The following is a 21,421-nucleotide window of genomic DNA, read 5'->3' as shown; positions in this document are numbered from 1 at the left end:
GGAACCTACAGGAAAATATTGGAGTAAAAAAAAATAAATAAAGAAAATTAAACGTCAAAGGAAATGCTGGAAGTGTGGGAATGGATAAAAGGAGCACAGGAAAAGTGTGCAGACCATTGTCACCCAAAGTGCTGTGGGAATTTTATACGCATATGAATACAACTCGCAAAACACACAAATATTTTTACTTCCCTGCATCATTTACTGGAGTATTTTACATACACATTCTGAAATATAAGGTATGCAGAATTTTCTAAGCATATCATAGAATTCCATTCCAAGAATACATTTCAGGAAAACTCTTGTCAATCAGGGAAACATTGGTGCAGAATAGTAAGAAAAGAAATACCCATTAAGACTAGTACTTACACAGTGGACATGAAAAAACTAGGCAGCAAGGAGTTATTAAAAAGAAAGCATGGGCTGGGCATTGTGGCTCATGCCTGTAATCCCAGCACTTTGGGAGGCCGAGGCGGGCGGATCACCTGAGGTTGGGAGTTTGAGACCAGCCTGACCAACATGAAGAAACCCCATCTCTACTAAAAATACAAAATTAGCTGGGCATGGTGGCACATGCGTGTAATCGCAGCTACTCGGGAGGCTGAGGCAGGAGAGTCTCTTGAACCTGGGAGGCGGAGGTTGCAGTGAGCTGAGATCACACTGTTGCACTCCAGCCTGGCTGAAAAGAGGGAAACTTCCTCTCAAAAAAAAAAAAAAAAAAAAAAAAAGAAAAAAGAAAGAAAAAAAAGAAAAGGAAAAAGAAAAAAATGAAAGCATGGGGCCAACATTGAGTGGTGTTAAGGAAGGCAAGGTAGAAGGAAATTTAAAGAAGGAAATGAGAAGCAATGCAGAATGTTTAGAAAGGTCAATTAGGAAGCTCCCATAAATATTCTCACTATGTATTATACGGAATTCATTTATAACTTCAAAAATACCACTCAAAAAAGATGGTAATTGTTGAAATGAGATTTCAATGGGTGAAAGAGGCTGGGCACAGTGGTTCATGCCTGTAATCCCAGCACTTTGGGAGGCCGACGTGGATGGATCACGACGTCAGCCGTTCAAGACCAGCCTGGCCAAGATGTGAAACCCTATCTCTACTAAAAATACAAAAATTAAACAGGCATGGTGTTGGGCGCCTATAATCCTAGCTACTTGGGAGGCTGAGACAGGAGAATCTCTTGAACCCGGGAGGTGGAGGTCACAGTGAACCGAGATGATGCCACTGCATTCCAGCCTGGGTGACAGAGCAAGAGAAAGAAAAGAGAAAAGAAAAGAGAAGAGAAGAAAGAAAAGGACGGAAGGGATTTTAAAAAGAGATGAGAAGTCAGTATACTGTTTTGGAGGAAGTGTAATTTATGATTGTGGCTAAAACTTGCTATGAATGGAAACAGCAACACACCACTGGATTTCAACTTTTGAGTGCTTAAGAAGGTGGAGATGGTGATTAAAATAATAATAATAATAATAATAATAATAATAATAATGCTAAGTGTGTAATAGTTGCTAAGTGTGTGGTGTCTGAACCCAGGATATCAGGATGTCTGGAACTGGGATTGAATCCCAGCTCTTCCACTTTCTGGTTATGTGAGTGATTGTAGGCAAATTACTTAATCTTTTAATGCTCCAGTTTCCCATATGTAAAATGAGAATTATAATAGTAAACTACTTCATGGCTTGTGAGGATGAAGTGCATGTAGAGTACTTAGTGAGTTCTCTTTGTGTATTATGTATTAGTTTCAAAATGCAGATTCTAGAGCCCTTAGATTCTCATTCAATAGGTATGAGGCAAGCACGGGCCAGGATTCTGCATTCTTTAAGGAGGTGTAATTTCCTACATCTGCTGTGACAAAGTGGTTCACATTAGGTTGCTTAAAATGAGATAAAGTTATTCTTTTACGGTTCAGGAAGCTAGAAATCTTAAATGAAGGAGTTAGCAGTGCTGCATTTTTCTCTGAAGGACCTGGGAAAAAATCCTTTCTTGCTTCTTCTAGCACCGGGTGATCACTGAGCTTCATTGTCATTGCTTGGCTGGAGGATACCTCACTTTATTCTCTACCTCCATCCTCACATGGCCATCTCCTCCCTGCGTCTCTGTTTCCTCTTCCCTTCTTATGAGGATATCAACCATATTGAATTATGGCCCACTCTAATGCATTATGAGCTCATCTAGCATATCATAATTATACAGCATCTGCAAATAATTTGATTTCAAATTAAGTCATACTCACAGACATCAGGGGCTAGAACTCTAATATATATATTTTCTTTTTGAAGACACAATCTAACCCACAAAAGGAGGGGAGCCCCTTAAGATCATAAATAACTCAAGTAACAAGACTGTGTGTTTAAAATAGCATTTAAATTTCTCCAAATGGCAGACAGCTTAATTCAGATTAATACCAATCAGGATATAAACAAGTGTTTGTCTCCTGATTGGCATTTACCTGAGATTAAAACATTATGGTAAAATACATTATCTTCAGTGATCTTTGGTTTAGGTGAGCATTCATAAGGCACACAGTTATTATCACTTGAGCCATCTCTCTCTAATAACTCTTTTCTAATCTGCTGGCCAACAATATCAGGTTCTTTCAAATCTCTGATTATTGGACCAAACCATAAGGTCCTCCACGTGAATTGGTAGAAATAATTTTTACAAAGGTAAATGAAATTTTATTTACTTGATGGATTTCTCTTCTCCTCTGTATAAACGGGTGACCCTTTGACAGCAGAGGGAAAGAACATGATAGAAATAGACTTTCAGAAGGAAGGGCCTTCCATAACAAGGAATGCCATCTGTAATCCAGACTTTTTTCTCCTCAGGAATCCAGTCATAGGCAAATCTCTATGAATCACAGATAAATAGAAAGAAGGGTAGGACTGTGTCAGGAGTAGGATGCTGAAAATGTGAGTAGCCTGTTCATTAATTGATCCCTTGGAAACTGAGAAGGCAACGTGGCATACCTGCAATATCCATGGAATGATGGAAGACTGGTTGTAGTTAGTATGATCCTATAATACTCAGATCACAATGGGGTCACCCTTATTCATGATTGAGCATTCCTTCTTATTAGTATCCCAATGTGAAATTGTTTCTCAAAAAAGGAGGGTGCGGGTAATTTTTGTATAAAAGGCTTTTACTCCAAAATAAAGTGGCTTGTACTGTATTTCTCCTCTGGAGCCTTGCCGCTGGCTCCATAGGAAAGTTCTGCCTCTCATAGATACCTGAGGCATTGGATTCCCTAAACAAAATTGTAGATCCACTTGTACTGCAGGCCTCTGTAGTCCAAAACTTTTCTCTTTCTCGGAGTCCCACTCACAGCTGACAACCTTCTTGACATTTGCATTTTATTTAGAATACACATCCAAATATGTTTTATGTTGCCTCTAACATTCAAAAGAGCCTATAACAGTCTTCCTTTCCCTATCCCTTCCTTCCATTTGAAAGATGTTTGCGCCACATCACTTTCTACTGCATTCTTAGACTCCCTGAAGGTAGGAAACCCACATTTTTGTCATTTGTTCGATGTGTCTTTCCTGAAGTCTATGGTAGCTGCTATTTTTCTCTAGAACGTATCAGCAGGATGCTGTCCATGTTATCCACAAGTTATGTCCGTTTGGCTAGTGACATGGCCAGGGCTCCTGAGTACAAAATTATGACACAGACAAAAATAGTTATACTTCTACAGCTAAATAGTGAAGACACTCTGCCTGGAAAAAGTAAGAACTTTCAGGTATTTACCATTTATTTAAGATACAGAAAAATAATTTGCCTAAATGTATAGCAGGAAAAGGAGACAAGTGTATTCACTAAAGCAAGGAGACTACATCTGGATTTTAAATGTGTGCCCACAGATAGGATTCCAGTACACAGTGGCTGGATTCTGAGTGTTTGTCCCTCACACAGGATTACAGAACACTGCTATGAGGTTCTGAATGGAAAAGGAAATATCTTCACATAAAGAGAAGAAAGAAGCATTCTGAGAAACTGCTTTGTGATGTGTGCATTCACCTCACAGAGTTGAACTTTTCTTTTGATTTAGCACTTTTGAAACACTCTTTTTGTAGTGTCTGCAAGTGGATATTTGGAACGCTTTACAGCCTATGGTGGAAAAGTAAATATCTACACATCAAAACCAGACAGAAGCATTCTGAGAAACTCCTCTGTGATCTGTGCATTCATCTCACAGAGTTGAACGTTTCTCTTGATTGAGCAGTTTTGAAACAATCTTTTTGTAGAATCTGCAAGTGGATATTTTGAGCACTTTGGGGCCTATGGTGGAAAAGGAAATATCTTCACATAAAAACTAGACAGAAGCATTCTGAGAAACTTCTTTGTGATGTGTGCATTCAACTCACAGAGTTGAAATATTCTTTTGATTGAGCAGTTTTGAAACACTCTTTTTGTAGTATCTGCAAAGTTGGAGGGCTTTGGGACCTCTAGAGGAAAGGGAAATATCTTCACTTAAAAACTAGACAGAAGCATTCTGAGAAACTTCTTTGTGATGTGTGCATTCATCTCACAGAGCTGAACATTTCTTTTGATTGAGCAGCTTTGAAACACTCTTTTTGTAGAATCTGCAAGTGGGCATTGGGAGCGATTTGAGGCCTATGGTGGAAAAGGAAACATCTTCACATAAAAACTACACAAAAGCCTTCCGAGAAACTTCTTTGTGATGTGTGCATTCATCTCACAGAATTGAACCTTTCTTTTGATTGAAGAGTTTTGAAACACTTCTTTTGAAGAATCTGCATGTGGATATTTGGATCAGTTTGGGGCCTGTGGTGGAAAAGGAAATATCTTCAAATAAAGACTACACAGAAGAGTTCTGAGAAAGTTCTTTGTGATGTGTGCATTCAACTCACATAGTTGAAGATTTCTTTTGATTGAGCAGTTTTGAAACAATCTTTTTGCAGTATTTGCAAGTGGATATTTGGAGCGGTTTGAGGCCTATTGTAGAAAAGGAAATATCTTCACATAAATACTAGACAGAAGCATTCTGAGAAACTTCTTTGTGATGTGTACATTCATCTCACAGAGTTGAAACTTTGTTTTGATTGAGCAGTTTTGAAACACTCTTTTTGTAGAATCTGCAATTGGATACTTGGAGTGCTTTGAGCCCAATGGTGGAAAAGGAAGTATCTTCAATTAAAAACTAGACAGAAGCATTCTGAGAAACTTCTTTGTGATGTGTGCATTCAACTCACAGAGTTTAAAATTTCTTTTGATTGAGGAGTTTGGAAAATTTCTTTTTGTAGAATCTGCAAATGGATATTTGGAGTGCTTTGCGGCCTATAGTGGAAAAGGAAATATCTTCACATAAAAACTAGACAGAAGCCTTCTGAGAAACTCCTTTGTGATGTGTGCATTCATGTCTCAGAGATGAACCTTTCTTCTGATTGAGCAGTTTTGAAACACTCTTTTTGTAGAATCTGCAAGTGGATATTTGGAGCACTTTGTGGCCAATGGTGGTAAAAGGAAACATCTTCACATAAAAACTGGACGGAAGCATTCTGAGAAACTTCTTCGTGATTTGTGCATTCAGCTCACAGAGTTGAACCTTTCTTTTGATTGAACAGTTTGAAACACTCTTTTTGTACAATCTGCAAGTAAATAATTGGAGCACTTTAAGGTGTGTGGTGGAGAAGGAAATATCTTCAAACAAAAACTACGCAGAAGCATTCTGAGAAACTCCTTTGTGATTTGTGCATTCAACACACAGAGTTGAACCTTTCTTTTGATTGAGCAGTTTGAAACACTCTTTTTGTAAAATCTGCAAGTAGATATTTGGAGTGCTTTAAGGTCTATGGTGGAGAAGGTAATATCTTCACATAAAAACTGGACAGAAGCATTCGGAGAAACTACTTTGTGATGTGTGCATTCATCTCACAGAATTGAAACTTTCTTTTAATTGAGCAGATTTGAAGCACACTTTTTGTGGAATGAGCAAGTGGATATTTGGAGCACTTCAAGACCTACGGTGGAAACGGAAATATCTTCATCTAAAAACAACACAGAAGCAGTCTGAGTAACTTCTTTCTGATGTGTGCATTCATCTCAGAAAGTTGAACATTTCTTTGGATTCAGCAGTTTTGAAAAACACTTTTTGTAGTATCTGCAAGTGGATATTTGGAGCGCTTTGGGGCCTATGGTGGAAAATGATATATCTTCACCTAAAAACTACACAGAAGCATTCTGAGAAACTTCTTTGTGATGTGTGCATTCATCTCACAGAGTTGAACCTTTCTTTTGATTGAGAAGTTTTGAAACACTCTTTTTGTAGAATCTGCAAGTGGATATTTTTAATGCTTGGCAGCCTATGGTGGAAAAGGAAATATCTTCACATAAAAACTAGACAGATGCATTTTGAGAAGCTCCTTTGTGATGTGTGCATTCATCTCACAGTGTTGAACATTTCTTTTGATTTAGCTGCTTTCAAATATTCTTTTTGCAGAATCTGCAAGTGGATATTTGAAGCGCTTTGAGGCCTATAGTGGAAAAGGAAATACCTTCACATAAAAACTAGACAGAAGCATTCTGAGAAACTTCTTTGGGGTGTGTGCATTCATCTCACAGAGTTGAACCTTTCTTTTGATGGAGCAGTTTTGAAACACTCTTTATGTATAATCTGCCAGTGGTTATTTTGAGTGCTTTGAGTCTTCTGGTGGAAAAGAAAATATTTTCACATAAAAACTAGACAGAAGCATTCTGAGAAACTTCTGTGTGATATGTGCATTGATCTCACAGAGTTGAACCTTCCCTTTGACTGAGCAGTTTTTAAACACTCTTTTTGTAGAATCTGCAAAAGGATATTTGGAGTGCTCTGAGGCCAGTGGTGGAAAAAGAAATATCTTCACATAACAACTAGACAGAAGCATTGTGAGAAACTTCTTTTTGATGTGTGCATTCATCTCACAGAGTTGAACTTTACTTTTGATTGAGCAGTTTTGAAACGCTCTTTTTGTAGAATCTGCAAGTGGACATTTGGAGCTCTTTGTGGCCTATGGTGGAAAAGGAAATATCTTCACATAAAAACTACACAGAAGCATTCTCTGAAACTTCTTTGTGATGTGTGCATTCATCTCACAGAGTTGAACCTTTCTTTTCATTGAGCAATTTTGAAGCACTCTTTTTGTAGAATCTGCAAGTGGATATTTTTAACGCTTGGCAGCCTATGGTGGAAAAGGAAATATCTTCACATAAAAACTAGGCAGAGGTATTTTGAGAAGCTCCTTTGTGATGTGTGCATTCATCTCACAGTGATGAAAATTTCTTTTGATTTAGCTGCTTTCAAATATTCTTTTTGCAGAATCTGCAAGTGGATATTTGAAGCGCTTTGAGGCCTATGGTGGAAAAGGGTCTGCAAGTGGACATTTGGAGAGCTTTGAGGCCTAAGGCGGAAAACGAAATATTTTCATATTATAATTAGACAGAAGCATGCTGAGAAACTTCTTTGTGATATGTGCGTTCATCTCACAGAGTTGAAACTTTCTTTTGATTGAGCAGTTTTGACACACTCTTTTTGTAGAATCTCCAAGTGGACATTTGGAGCGCTTTGTGGACTATGGTGGAATTGGAAATTTCTTCACATAAAAACTGTTCAGAAACATTCTGAGAAACTTCATTGTGATATGTCCATTTGTCTGACAGAGTTGAATCTTTCTTTTGATTGAGCACCTTGGAAACTCTCTTTTTATAGAATCTGCTAGTGGACCATTGGAGTGTCTTGAGGCCTATGGGGGAAAACAAACTATCTTCACTTAAGTACTAGACAGAATAATTCTGAGAAACTTCTTTGTGATGAGTGCATTCATTTCACAGAGTTGAACCTTTCTTTTTTTTTGAGCAGCTTTGAAAAACTCTTTTTGTAGACTCTGCAAGTGGACATTTGGAGCTCTTTGCAGCCTATGGTGGAAAAGGAAATGTCCTCACATAAAAACTAGACAGAAGCATTCTGACAAACTCCTTTGTGATGTGTGAATTCATCTCACAGAGTTGTAACTTTCTTTTGATTGAACAGTTTTGAAACAATCGTTTTGTAGAATCTGCAATTGGACATTTGGAGCGCTTTGCAGCCTGTGGTGGAAAACGAAATATCTTCACATAAAAACTAGACAGAAGAATTCTGAGAAACTTCATGATGTATGCATTCATCTCACAGAGTTGAACATAACTTTCAATTGAGCAGTTTTGAAACACTTTTTATAGGAGCAGCAAGTGGACATTTGGAGGTCCTTGAGGCCTATGTTGGAAAATAAAAAATATCTTCTCATTATAACTAGACAGAAGCATTCTGATAAACTTCTTTGTGATGTGTGCATTCATCACACAGAATTGAACCTCTCCTTAGATTGAGCAGCTTTGAAACACTCTTTTTGTAGAATCTGCAAGTGGACATTTGGAACGATTTGAGGCCCATGGTGGGAAAGGAATTATCTTCACATAAAAACTATACAGAAACATTCTCACAAGCTTCTTTGTGATGCGTGCATTCAACTCACAGAGTTGAACCTTTCTTTTGACCGAGCAGTTTTGAAACACTCTTTTTGTAGAATCCGCAAGTGGACATTTGGTGCGCTTTGAGACATATGGTGGAAAAGGAAATATCTTCACTTAACAACTAGGCGGAAGCATTCTGAGAAACTTCTTTGTGTTGTGTGCATTTATCTTACAGAGTTGAACCATACTTTTGATTGAGCAGCTTTGAAAAACTCTTTTTTAGACTCTGCAAGTGAACAATTTGAGGTCTTTGTGTCCTATGGTGGAAAAGGAAATATCTTCACATAAAAACTAGACAGAAGCATTCTGTGAATCTTCTTTGTGATGTGTGCATTCATCTCACAGAGTTGAACATTTCTTTTCATTGAACAGTTTTGAAACACTCTTTTTGTAGAATCTGCAATGGACATTTGGAGGGCTTTCCTGAGGTGGAAAAGGAAGTAACTTCCCATAAAAACTCGACAGAATCTTTCTTAGAAAATTCTTTCTGATGTGTGCATTCATCTCACGTAGTTGAACATTTCTTTTGATTAAGCAGCTTTGAAACACTCTTTTTGTAGAATCTGTAAGTGGACATTTGGAGTACTTTGAGGGTGATGGTCAATAATGAAATATCTTCACTTAATAACTAGACAGAAGCATTCTGTGAAACTACTTTGTGATGTGTGCATTCATCTCATAAGTTGAACATTTCTTTTGATTGAGCAGCTTTGAGACACTCTTTTTGTAGAACCTACAAGTGGATATTTGGAGCGCTTTGAGACCTATGGTGGAAAGGGAAATATCTTCACATAAAAACTATACAGAAACATTCTGACAAATTTCTTTGTGATGGGTTTATTAATGTCACAGAACTGAACTTTCCTTTTAACTGAACAGTTTTGAAACACTGTTTTTGTAGAATCGGCAAGTGGATATTTGGAGAGCTTTGAGGCCTATGGTGGAAAAGGAAATATCTTTACATAAAAACTAGACAGAAGCATTCTGAGAAACTTGTTTGTGATCTGTGCATTCATCTCACAGAGTTGAACCTTTCTTTTGATTCAGAAGTTTGGAAACACTCTTTTTGTAGATTCTGCAAGTGAACATTAGGAGCTCTTTGAGGTCTATGGTCGAAAAGGATATATCTTCACACAAAAACTAGACAGAAGCATTCTGTCAAAATACTTTGTGATATGTGCATTCATATCACGGAGTTGAACCTTAATTTTGATTGAGCATTTTTGAAACACCCTTTTTGTACTATCTGCAAGTGGACATTTGGAGTGCTTTGAGGCCTATGGTGGAAAAGGAAATATCTTCACATAAAAACTAGACAGAAGCATTCTGACAACTTTCTTTGTGATGTGTGCATTCATCTCACAGAGCTGAACCTTTATTTTGATTGAGTAGTTTGGAAACTCTCTTTTTGCTGAATCTGTAAGTGGATATTTGGAGCTCTTTGAGGCCTATATTGGAAAAAGAAATATCTTCATATAATAACTAGACAGAAGCAGTCTGAGAAACTTCTTTGTGATGTGTGCATTCATCTCACACAGTTGAACCTTTCTTTTGATTGAGCAGTATTGAAACACTCTTTTTGAAGAATCTGCAAGTGGACATTTGGAGCGCTTTGAGGTCTATTTTGGAAAAGGAAATATCTTCACATAAAAACTAGACAGAAGCATTCTGTCAAACTTCTTTGTGATATGTGCATTCATCCCAAGGAGTTGAACCTTACTTTTGATTGAGCAATTTTAAAACACCCTTTTTGTACTATCAGCAAGTGGACATTTGGAGTGCTTTCAGGCCTATGGTGGAAAAGGAAATATCTTCAAGTAAAAACTAGACAGAAGCATTCTGACAAATTTCTTTGTGATGTGTGCATTCATCTCACAGAGCTGAACCTTTCTTTTGATTGAGTAATTTGGAAACTCTCTTTTTGTTGATCTGCAAGTGGACATTTGAAGTGCTTTGAGGCCTTTGGTGAAAAGGAAATATCTTCACATAAAAACTAGACAGAAGCTTTCTGAGCAACCTCTTTGTGATGTGTGCATTCATCTCACAGAGTTGAACATTTCTTTGTATTGAGCAGGTTTGAATCACACTTTTTGTAGAATCTGCAAGTGGACATTTGGAGAGCTTTGTGTCCTATGGTGGAAAAGGAAATATCTTCCCATAAAAACTAGATATAATCATCCTGAGAAAATATTTTATGATGTATGTATTCATCACAGAGAGTTGAACCTTTGTTTTCATCGAGCAGTTTTGAAACACTCTTTTTGTAGAATCTGCAAGTGGACATTTGGAGTGCTTTGAGGCCTATGGTGGAAAAGGAAACATCTTCACATAAGCACTAGACAGAAGCATTCTGAGAAACATCTTTGTGATGTGTGCATTCATCTCACAGAGTTGAACATTTCTTTTGATTGAGCAGTTTGGAAACACTCTTTTTGTAGAATCTATAAGGGGACACGCGGAGCTCTTTGAAGCCTGAGGTGGAAAAGGATATATCTTCACAAAAAAAACTAGGTAGAAGCATTCTGACAAACCTATTTGTGACATGTGCATTCAACTCACAGAGTTGAACCTTACTTTTGATTAAGCAGTTTTGAAAAACCCTTTTGGTACTATCTGCAAGTGGACATTTTGTGTGGTTTGAGGCCTACGGTGGAAAAGGAAATATGTTCATATAAAAATTAGACAGAAGCATTCTGACAAATTACTTTTTGATATATGCGTTCATCTCACAGAGTTGATCGTTTCTTTTGAGTGAGTAGTTTGGAAGATCTCCTTTTGTAGCATCTGCAAGTGGACATTTTGAGCACTTTGGGGCCTATGGTGGAAAAGGAAATATCTTCACATAAATATTATACAGAAGCATTCTGACAAATTCTTTGTGATGTGTGCATTCATCTCAGAGAGTTGAATCTTTCCTTCGATTGTCTAGTTTTCAAACACTCTTTCTGTAACATGTGCAAGTGGACATTTGGAGTGATTTGAGGCCTAAGGTGAAAAATGAAATATCTTCACATAATAACTAGACAGAAGCATTCTGAGAAAGTTGTTTGTGATGTGTGCATTAATCTCACAGAGTTGAACATTTCTTTTGATTGAGCAGCTTTGAAACACTCTTTTTGTAGAATCTGCAAGTGGACATTTAGAGCACTTTGAGGCCTATAGTGGAAAAGGAAATATCTTCATAGAGAAGCTAGACAGAAATATTCTGAGAAATTTCTTTCTGATGTGGGCATTCATCTCACAGGGTTGAACTTTCTTTTGATTGAGCAGTTTTGAGACACTTTTTTTGTAGAATCTGCAAGTGGATATTTGGAGCACTTTGCGGCATATGGTGGAAAAGGAAATATCTTCACTTAAATACTAGACAGAAGAATTCTGACAAACTTCTTTGTGATGTGTGCATTCATCTCAGGGAATTGAACCTTACTTTTGATTGAGAAGTCTTGAAGCCCACTTTTTGTAGAATCTGCAAGTTGATATTTGGAGCACTTTTAGGCCTTAAGAGGGAAAGGAAATATCTTCACATAAGAACTAGACAGAAGCATTCTGAGAAACTTCTTTGTGATGTTTTCATTCAATCCACAGAGTTGAATCTTACTTTTGATTGAGCAGTTTGGAAACACTCTTTTTGTAGAATTTGCAAGCGGACATTTTGTTCACTTTGAGGCCTATGGTGGAAAAGGAAATATCTTCACTTAAGATCTAGACAGAAGCATTCTGAGAAACTTCTTTGTGATGTGTGCAGTCATCTCACAGAGTTGAACATTTCTTCTGATTGAGCACCTTTGAATCATTATTTTTGTAGAATCTGCATGTGGACCTTTGGAGCGCCTTGAGGCCTATGGTAGAAAAGGAAATATCTTCACATAAAAACTATACAGAAGCATGCTGACAAACTTCTTTGTGTTGTTTGCATTCATCTCACAGAATTGAACCTTTCTTTCCATTGAGCAGTTTTGAAACACTGTTTTTGTACAATCTGCAAGTGGACATTTGGAGCGCTTTGAGGCTTATGGTAGAAAAGGAAATATCTTCACTTAAGAACTAGACAGAACATTCTGAGAAACTTCTTTGTGATGTGTGCATTCATCTCACAGAGTTGAACCTTTCTTTTGATTGAGCAGTTCTGAAATACTCTTTTTATAGAATCTGCAAGTGGACATTTGGAGCGCTTTGCAGCCAATTGTGGAAAAGGAAATATCTTCACATAACAACAAGACAGCAGCATTCTCAGAAACTTCTTTGTGATGTGTGCATTCATCTCACAGAGTTGAAACATTCTTTTGATAGAGCAGCTTGGAAACACTCTTTTTGTAGAATCTGCAAGTGGACATCAGGGGCGCTTTGAGGCCTATGGCGGAAAAGGAAATATCTTCACATAAAAACTATAAAGAAGCATTGTCACAAACTTCTTTGGGATGTGTGCTTTCATGTCACAGAGTTGAACATTTATTTTCATTAATCTATTTTGAAATACTCTTTTGGTAGGATCTCCAAGTGGACATTTGGAATTCTTTGAGGCCTATGGTGGAAAAGGAAATATCTTCACATAAAAACTAGACACAAGATTTCTGACAAACTTCTTTGTGATGTGTGTGTTCATCTCACTGAGTTGAAACTTTATTTTGATTGAGTAGTTTGGAAACACTCTTTTTGTAGAATCTGCAAGTGGAGATTTAGAGTGCTTTGCAGCCTATGGTAGAAAAGGAAATACCTTCACATAAAATGTAGATGGAAGCAATATGAGAAAGTTCTTTGTGATATGTGCATTCATCTCACAGTGTTAAACATTGCTTTTGATTGAGCATTTTTGAAACTCTGTTTTGTAGAATCTGGAAGTGTACATTTGGAGCGGTTTGAGGCCAATGTGGAAAAGGAAATATCTTCACATAAAAACTAGACAGAAGAATACTGAGAAATTTCTCTGTGATGTGTGCATTCATCACACAGAGTGGAACGTTTCTTTTAATTGAGCTGTTTGGAAACCATCTTTTTCTAGAATCTGCAAGTGGCCATTTAGAGTACTTTGTGGCCTATGGTAGAAAAGGAACTATCTTTACATAAAATTCAGACAGAAGCAATCTGAGAAACTGGTTTGTGATGTGTGCATTCATCTCACAGAGTTAAACATTTCTTTTGATTGAGCTGTCTTGAAACTCTATTTTGTAGAATCTGCAAGTGGACATTTGGAGTGTTTTGAGGCCTATGGTAGAAAAGGAAATATCTTCACATAAAATCTAGACAAAAGTAATCTGAGAACCTTCTTTGTGATGTGTGCATTCATCTCACAGAGTTAAAACTGCTTTTTGATTGAGCAGTTTTGAAACTCTCTTTTTGTAGAATCTGCAAGTGGACATTTGGAGTGCTTTTAGGCCTATGGTGGAAAAGGAAATATCTTCCCATAAAAACTGGACAGAATAATTCTGATAAACTTCTTGTTGATGTGTCCATTCATCTCACAGAGATGAAACTTTCTTTTGATTGGGCAGTTTGGAAACAATATTTTTGTAGAATCTGCAAGTGGACATTTGGAGCACTTTACGGCCTATGGTAGAAAAGGAAATATCTCCACATAAAACCTAGACAGAAGCAATCTGAGAAACTTCTTTGTGATGTGTGCATTCATCTCACAGAGTTAAACCTTTCTTTTGATTGAGCAGTTTTGAAACTCTCTTTTAGTAGAATCTGCAAGTGGACATTTGGAGCGCTTTGAGGCCTATGGTGGAAAAGGAAACATCTTCACATAAAAACTGGACAGAAGAACTCTGAGAAACTTCTGCGTTATATGTGCGTTCATCTCACAGAGTTGAAACTTTCTTTTGATTGATCAGTTTGGAAACACTCTTTTTGTAGAATCTGCAAGTGGACATTTGGAGCGCATTGAGCCTTATGGTTGAAAAGGAAATATTTTCACATAAAATCTAGACAGAAACATTATTAGAAACTTTTTGTGATGTGTGCATTCATTTCAAAGAGTTAAGCCTTTCTTTTGATTGAGCAGTTTTGAAACTCTCTTTTTGTAAGATCCGCAAGTGGACATTTGGAGTGCTTTGAGGCCTATGGTGGAAAAGGAAATATCTTCCCATAAAAACTAGACAGAAGAATTCTGAGAAACTTCTTTGTGATGTGTGGGTTCATATCACACAGTTGAAACTTTCTTTTGATTGAGCAGTTTAAACACTGTTTTTGTAGAATCTGCAACTGGACATTTGTAACGCTTTTAGTCCTATGTTGGAAAAGGAAACATCTTCACATAAAAAAAGACAGAAGAATTCTGAGAAACTTCTTTGTGATGTGTATGTTCATGCCATACAGTTGAAACTTTCTTTTGACTGAGCAGTTTGGAAACACTCTTTTATAGAATCTGCAAGTGGAGATTTGGAGCTTTTTTTGGCCTATGGTAGATAACATATTATGTTCATATAAAATCTAGACAGAAGCAATCTGAAAAACATTTTGTGATGTGTGCATTCATCTCACAGAGTTAAACCTTTATTTTAATTGAGCAGTTTTGAAACTCTCTTTTTGTAGAATCTGTAAGTGGACATTTGGAGCGCTTTGCAACCTATGCTGGAAAAGGAAATATCTTCACATTAAAACTAGATAGAAGAATTTTGAGAAATTTCTTTGTGATGTGTGTGTTCATCTCACAGAGTTAAACCTTATTTATGATTGAGCAGTTTGGAAACGCAATTTTTGTAGAAACTGCAAATTTACATTTGGAGAGCTTTGCGGGCTATGCTAGAAAAGGAAATATCTTCACATAAAAGCTAGACAGAAGAATTCTGACAGACTTCTTTGTGATGCTTGCGTTCATCTCACAGAGTGGAATCTTTCTTTTGATAGAGCAGTTTTGAAACTCTCTTTTTGTAGAATGTGCAAGTGGACATTTGGATCGCTTTGTTGCCTATGTTGGAAAAGGAAATATCTTCACGTAAAAACTAGACAGAAAAATTCTGAGAAACTTCTTTGTGATGTGTGCACTCATATCACAGAGTTGGACCTTTCTTTCTATTGAGCAGTTTTGAAACACTGTTTTTGTAGAATCTGCAACTGGAGATTTGGAGAGCTTTAAGGCCTATCTTTGAAAAGGAAATATCTTCACGTAAAAACTAGACAGAAGAATTCTGAGAAATTTCTTTGTGAGGTGTGCATTCATCTCACAGAGTAAGACATTTTATTTGATTGAGCAGTTTTGGAACTCTCTTTTCATTGAATCTGCAAGTGGACATTTGGAGCGCTTTGCGGCCTCTGGTGGAAAAGAAAATACCTTCACATAAAAACTAGACAGAAGAATTCTGAGAAACTTCTTCGCGATGTGTGCGTTCATGTCACAGAGTAGAAGCTTTCTTTTGATTGAGCAGTTTGGAAACATTCTTTTGTAGAATGTGTAAGTGGATATTTTGTGCACTCTGCGGCCTATGATAGAAAAGGAAATATCTTCACATAAAATCTAGACAGACGCAATCTGAGAAACTTCTTTGTGATGTGTGCATTCATCTCACAGAGTTAAAACTTTCTCTTTGTTGAGCAGTTTTGAAACTCTTTTTGTAGAATCTGCATGTGGACATTTGGAGCTCTTTGAGGCCTATGGTGGTAAAGGAAATATCTTCACATAAAAACTAGATAGAAGCATTCTGAGAAACCTCTTTGTGATGTGTGGGTTCATATCACAAAGTTGAAACTTTCTTTTGATTGACTAGTTTGGAAACACTCCTTTTATATAATCTGCACATGGATATTTGGAGTGCTTTGCGTCCTATGGTAGAAAAGGAAATTTCTTCACATAAAATGTAGACAGAAGCAGTCTGAGAAACGTCTTTGTGATGAGTGCATTCATCTCACAGATTTAAACCTTTCTTTTGATTGAGCAGTTTTTAAACTAGCTTTTTGTAGAATCTGCAAGTGGACATTTGGAGTGCTTTGAGGCCAATGTTGGAAAAGGATATATCTTCACATAAAAGCTACACAGAAGAATTCTGAGAAACTTCTTTGTGATGCGCGCATTCACCTCACAGAGTTAAACCTTCCTTTTGATTGAGCAGTTTGGAAACCCTCTTTTTGTGGAAACTGCAAGTGGACATTTGGAGGAATTTGTGGCCTATGCTAGAAAAGGAAATATCTTCACATAAAATCTAGACAGAAGCAATCTGAGAAACTACTTTGTGATGTGTGCATGCATCTCACTGAGTTAAACCATTCTTTTGATTGAGCAGTTTTGAAACTCTCTTTTTTTAGAATCTGCAAGTAGACATTTTGAGCTGTTTCAGGCCAATGGTGGAAAAGGAAATATCGTCACATAAAAACTAGACAGAAGATTTCTCAGAAACTTCTCTGTGATGTGCATTCATCTCGTAGAGTTGAACCTTTCCTTTGATTGAGCAGTTTGGAAACACTTTTTGTAGAATTTGCAAGTGGACATCTGGAGCGCTTTGAGGCCTGTGGTGGAAAAGGAAATATCTTCACATAAAACCTAGACAGAAGCAATCTGAGAAACTTCTTTCAGATGTGCCCATTCGTCTCACAGAGTTAAACCTTCCTTTTGATAGAGCAGTATTGAAACTCTCTTTTTGTAGAATCTGCAAGTGGACATTTGGAGTGCTTTCAGGCCTGTGGTGGAAAAGGAAAGATCTTCACATAAAAACTAGACAGAAGAATTCGGACAAACTTCTTTGTGATGTGTGCATTCATCTCACAGAATTGAGCCTTTATTTTGATTGAGCAGTGGTGAAACCCTGTTTTTGTAGAATCTGCAAATTGTCATTTGGAGTGCTTTGAGGCCTACGGTGGAAAAGGAATTTATCTTCACATAAAAACTAGAGAGAAGAATTCTGACAAACTTCTTTGTGATGTGTGCATTCATCTCACAGAGTTGAAACTTTCTTTTGATTGAGCAGCTTGCAAACAGTCTTTTTGTAGAATCTGCAAGTGGACATTTGGAATGCTTTTTGGCCTATGAAGGAAAACGAAATATCTTCATATAAAACCTAGACAGTAGCAATCTGAGAAACTTCTTTGTAATGTGTGAGTTCAACTCACAGAGTTAAAACTTCAGTTTGATTGAGCAGTTTTGAAACTCTCTTTTTGTAGAATCTGCAAGTGGACATTTGGAGCGCTTTGAGGTCTATGGTGGAAAAAGAAATATCTTCACATAAAAACTAGACAGAAGAATTCTGACAAACTTCCTTGTGATGTGTGTGTTCATCTCACTGAGTTGAATCTTTATTTTGATTGAGTAGTTTGGAAACACTCTTTTTGTAAAATCTGCAAGTGGACACTTGGAGCACTTTGTGGACTATGTTAGAAAAGGAAATACCTTCACATAAAATCTAGACAGAAGCAATCTGAGAAACTTCTTTCTGATGTATGCATTTATCTCACAGTTAAACCTTTCTTTTGATTGAGCAGTTTTGAGACTCTCTTTTTGTAGAATCTGCCAGTGGACATTTGGAGTGCTTTGAGGTGTACGGTGGAAAAGGAAATATCTTCACATAAAAACTAGACAGAAGAATTCTGACAGACTTCTTTGTGATGTTTGCGTTCATCTCACAGAGTGGAACCTTTCTTTTGATAAAGCAGTTTTGAAACTCTCTTTTTATAGAATGTGCAAGTGAACATTTAGAGCCCTTTTAGGCCTATGGTGGAAAAGGAAATATCTTCACATAAAAAAAGACAGAAAATTTCTGAGAAACTTCTTTTTGATGAATGCATTCATCCGAGAGAGTTGAACCTTTCTTTTGATTGAGCAGTTTGGAAACTCTCTTTTTGTAGAATCTGCAAGTGGACATTTGGAGTGCTTTGAGGCCTATGGTGGAAAAGGAAATAGCTTCACATAAAATCTAACAGAAGCAATCTGAGAAACTTCATTGTGATGTGTGCATTCGTCTCAGAGAGTTGAACTTTTCTTTTGATTGAGCAGTTTTGAAACTCTTTTTGTAAAATCTGCAAGTGGACTTTTGGAGCGCTTTGAAGCCTATGGTGGAAAAGGAAATATCTTCACATAAAATCTAGACCGAAGAATTCTGAGAAACTTCTTTTTGAAGTGTGTTTTCATCTCATTTGAACTTTCCTTATGATTGAGCAGTTTGGAAACACTCTTTTTGCAGAATCTGCAAGTGAACATTTCGTGTGTTTTGCAGCCTATAGTTGAAAAGGAAATATCCTCATATAAAATCTAGACAGAAGTAATCTGAGAAACTTCTTTCTGATGTGTGCATTGATCTCATAGAGTTTAACCTTTCTTTGGTTCAGCAGTTTTGAAACTCTCTTTTTGTAGAATCTGCAAGTGGACATGTGGTGCGCTTTGAGGCCTATGGTGGAATAGGAAACATCTTCACATAAAAAATAGATAGAAGCATTCTGTGAAACTTCTTTGTGATGTGTGCATTCATCTCCCAAGTTTGAACCTTTCTTTTGATGGACTAGTTTTGAAATACTCTTTTCATGGAATCTGCAGGTGGACATTTTGAGCGCATTAAGGTCTATGGTGGAAAATGAAATATTTTCACATAAAAACTAGACAGAAGAATTTTGAGAAACTTCTTTGCTATTTGTGCTTTCATCTCACAGAGTGGAATCTTTCTTTTGTTTGAGCAGTTTGGAAACACTCTTTTTGAAGGTTCTGCAAGTGGACATTTGGAGTGCTTTGCGGCCTATGGTAGGAAAGGAAATATCTTCACATAAAATATAGACAGAAGCAATCTGTGGAACTCCTTTGTGAAGTGTGCATTCGTGTCATGGAGTTAAGCCTTTATTTTGATGGAGCAGTTTTGAAACTCTCTTTTTGACGAATCTGCAAGGGGTCATATGGAGCATTTTGTGGCCTATGGTGGAAAAGGAAATACCTTCGCATAAAACTAGATAGAAGAATTCTGAGAAACTATTTTGTGATGTGTGCGTTCATCTCACAGAGTTGAACCTTTCTTTTGATTGAGCAGTTTGAAAGCACTTTTTTTTTTGTAGAATCTGCAAGTGGACGTTTGTTCCATTTTGTGACCTATGGTAGAAAATGATATATCTTCACATAAAATCTCGACAGAAGCAATCTGAGAAACTTCCTTCTGATGTGTGCATTCATCTCACAAAGTTAAACTTTTCTTTCGCTTGAGAAGTTTTGAAGCTATCTTTTTGTAGAACCTGCAAGTGGACATTTGGAGAGCTTTGAGGCATATGGTGGAAAAGTAAATATCTTCACATTAAAAGTAGACAGAAGCATTCTGACAAACTTCTTTTAGATGCATGCATTCATCTCTCAGAGTTGAACCTTTCTTTTGATTGAGCAGTTTGGAAGCACTCTTTTTGTAGAATCTGTAAGTAGACATTTGTAGCGCTTTGCAGCCTATGGCAGAAAAGGAAATATCTTCACATAAAATCTAGACAGAAGCAATCTGAGAAACTTTTTTGTGATGTGTTCTTTCATCTTACAGAGTTAAACATTTCTTTTGACTGAAGAGTTTTGAAACTCTCTTTTAGTAGAATCTGCAAGTGGACATTTGGAGCACTTTTAGGCCTATGGTGGAAAAGAAAATATCTTCACATAAAAACTAAACAGAAGAATTCTGATAAACTTCTTTGTGATGCATGAGTTCATCTGACAGAGTTGAACCGTTCTTTCGATTGAGGAGTTTGGAAACACTCTTTTTGTAGAATCTGGAAGTGGACATTTGGAGCGCTTTGAGGCCTATGGTGGAAAAGGAAATATCTTCACATAAAATCTAACAGAAGCAATCTGAGAAACTTCATTGTGATGTGAGCATTCATTTCACAGAGTTGAACCATTCCTTTCATTGAGCACTTTTGAAACTCCCTTTTTGTAAAATGTGCAAGTGGAATTTTGGAGCGCTTTGAGGCCTATGGTGGAAAGGAAATATCTTCACATAAAAACTAGACAGAAGAATTCTGAGAAAGGTTTTGTGTTGTGTGCTTTCAGCTCACAGAGTTGAACTTTTCTTATGATTGAGCAGTTTTGAAACACTCTTTTTGTAGAATCTGCAGGTGGATATTTTGTGCCCTTTGCCGCCTGTTGTATAAAAGGAAATATCTTCACATAAAATCTAGACAGAAACAGTCTCAGAAACTTGTTTGTGATTTGCGCATTCATCTCACAGAGTTAACGCTTTATTTTGATTGAGCAGTTTTGAGACTCTCTTTTTGTAGAATCTGAAAGTGGACCTTTGGAGCGCTTTGAAGCCTACGGTGGAAAAGGAAATATCTTCACATAAAAACTAGACGGAAGAATTCTGACAAACTTCTTTGAGATGCGTGCGTTCGTGTCACAGAGTTGAACATTTCTTTTGATTGAGCAGTTTCGAAACACTGTTTTTGTAGTATCTGCAAATGGACATTTGGTGCGCTTGGTGGCCTATGGTAGAAAATGAAATATCTTCACATAAAATCTAGACAGAAGAAATCTGAGAAACTTCTTTGTGATGTGTGCATTCATCTCACAGAGTTAAACATTTCTTTTGATTGAGAAGTTTTGAAACTCTCTTTTTGTAGAATCTGCAAGTGGACATTTGGAGCACTTTGAGGCCTATGGTGGAAAAGGAAATATCTTCACATAAAAACTAGACAGAAGAATTCTGACAAACTTCTTTGTGATGTGTGCGTTCATCTCACAGAGTGGAAACTTTCTTTTGTTTGAGCAGTTTGGAAACACTCTTTCTGTGGAATATACATGTGGACATTTTGCGGCCTATGGCAGAAAAGGAATTATTCTCTCATAAAATCTAGACAGAAGCAATCTGAGAAACTTCTTTATGATGTTTGCATTCATCTCAGAGAGTTAAACCTTTCTTTTGATTGAGCAGTTTTGAAACTCTCTTTTTGTAGAATCTGCAAGTGGACATTTGGAGCGCTTTGAGGCCTATGGTGGAAAAGGAAATATCTTCACATTAAGACTAGACAGAAGAATTCTGA

The sequence above is a fragment of the Pan paniscus genome, chromosome 23, assembly GCF_029289425.2.
Source record: "Pan paniscus chromosome 23, NHGRI_mPanPan1-v2.0_pri, whole genome shotgun sequence".
Classification (NCBI taxonomy): Eukaryota; Metazoa; Chordata; class Mammalia; order Primates; family Hominidae; genus Pan; species Pan paniscus.
The sequence above is the reverse complement of the archived record's forward strand: the minus strand, read 5'-3'. Positions refer to the sequence as shown.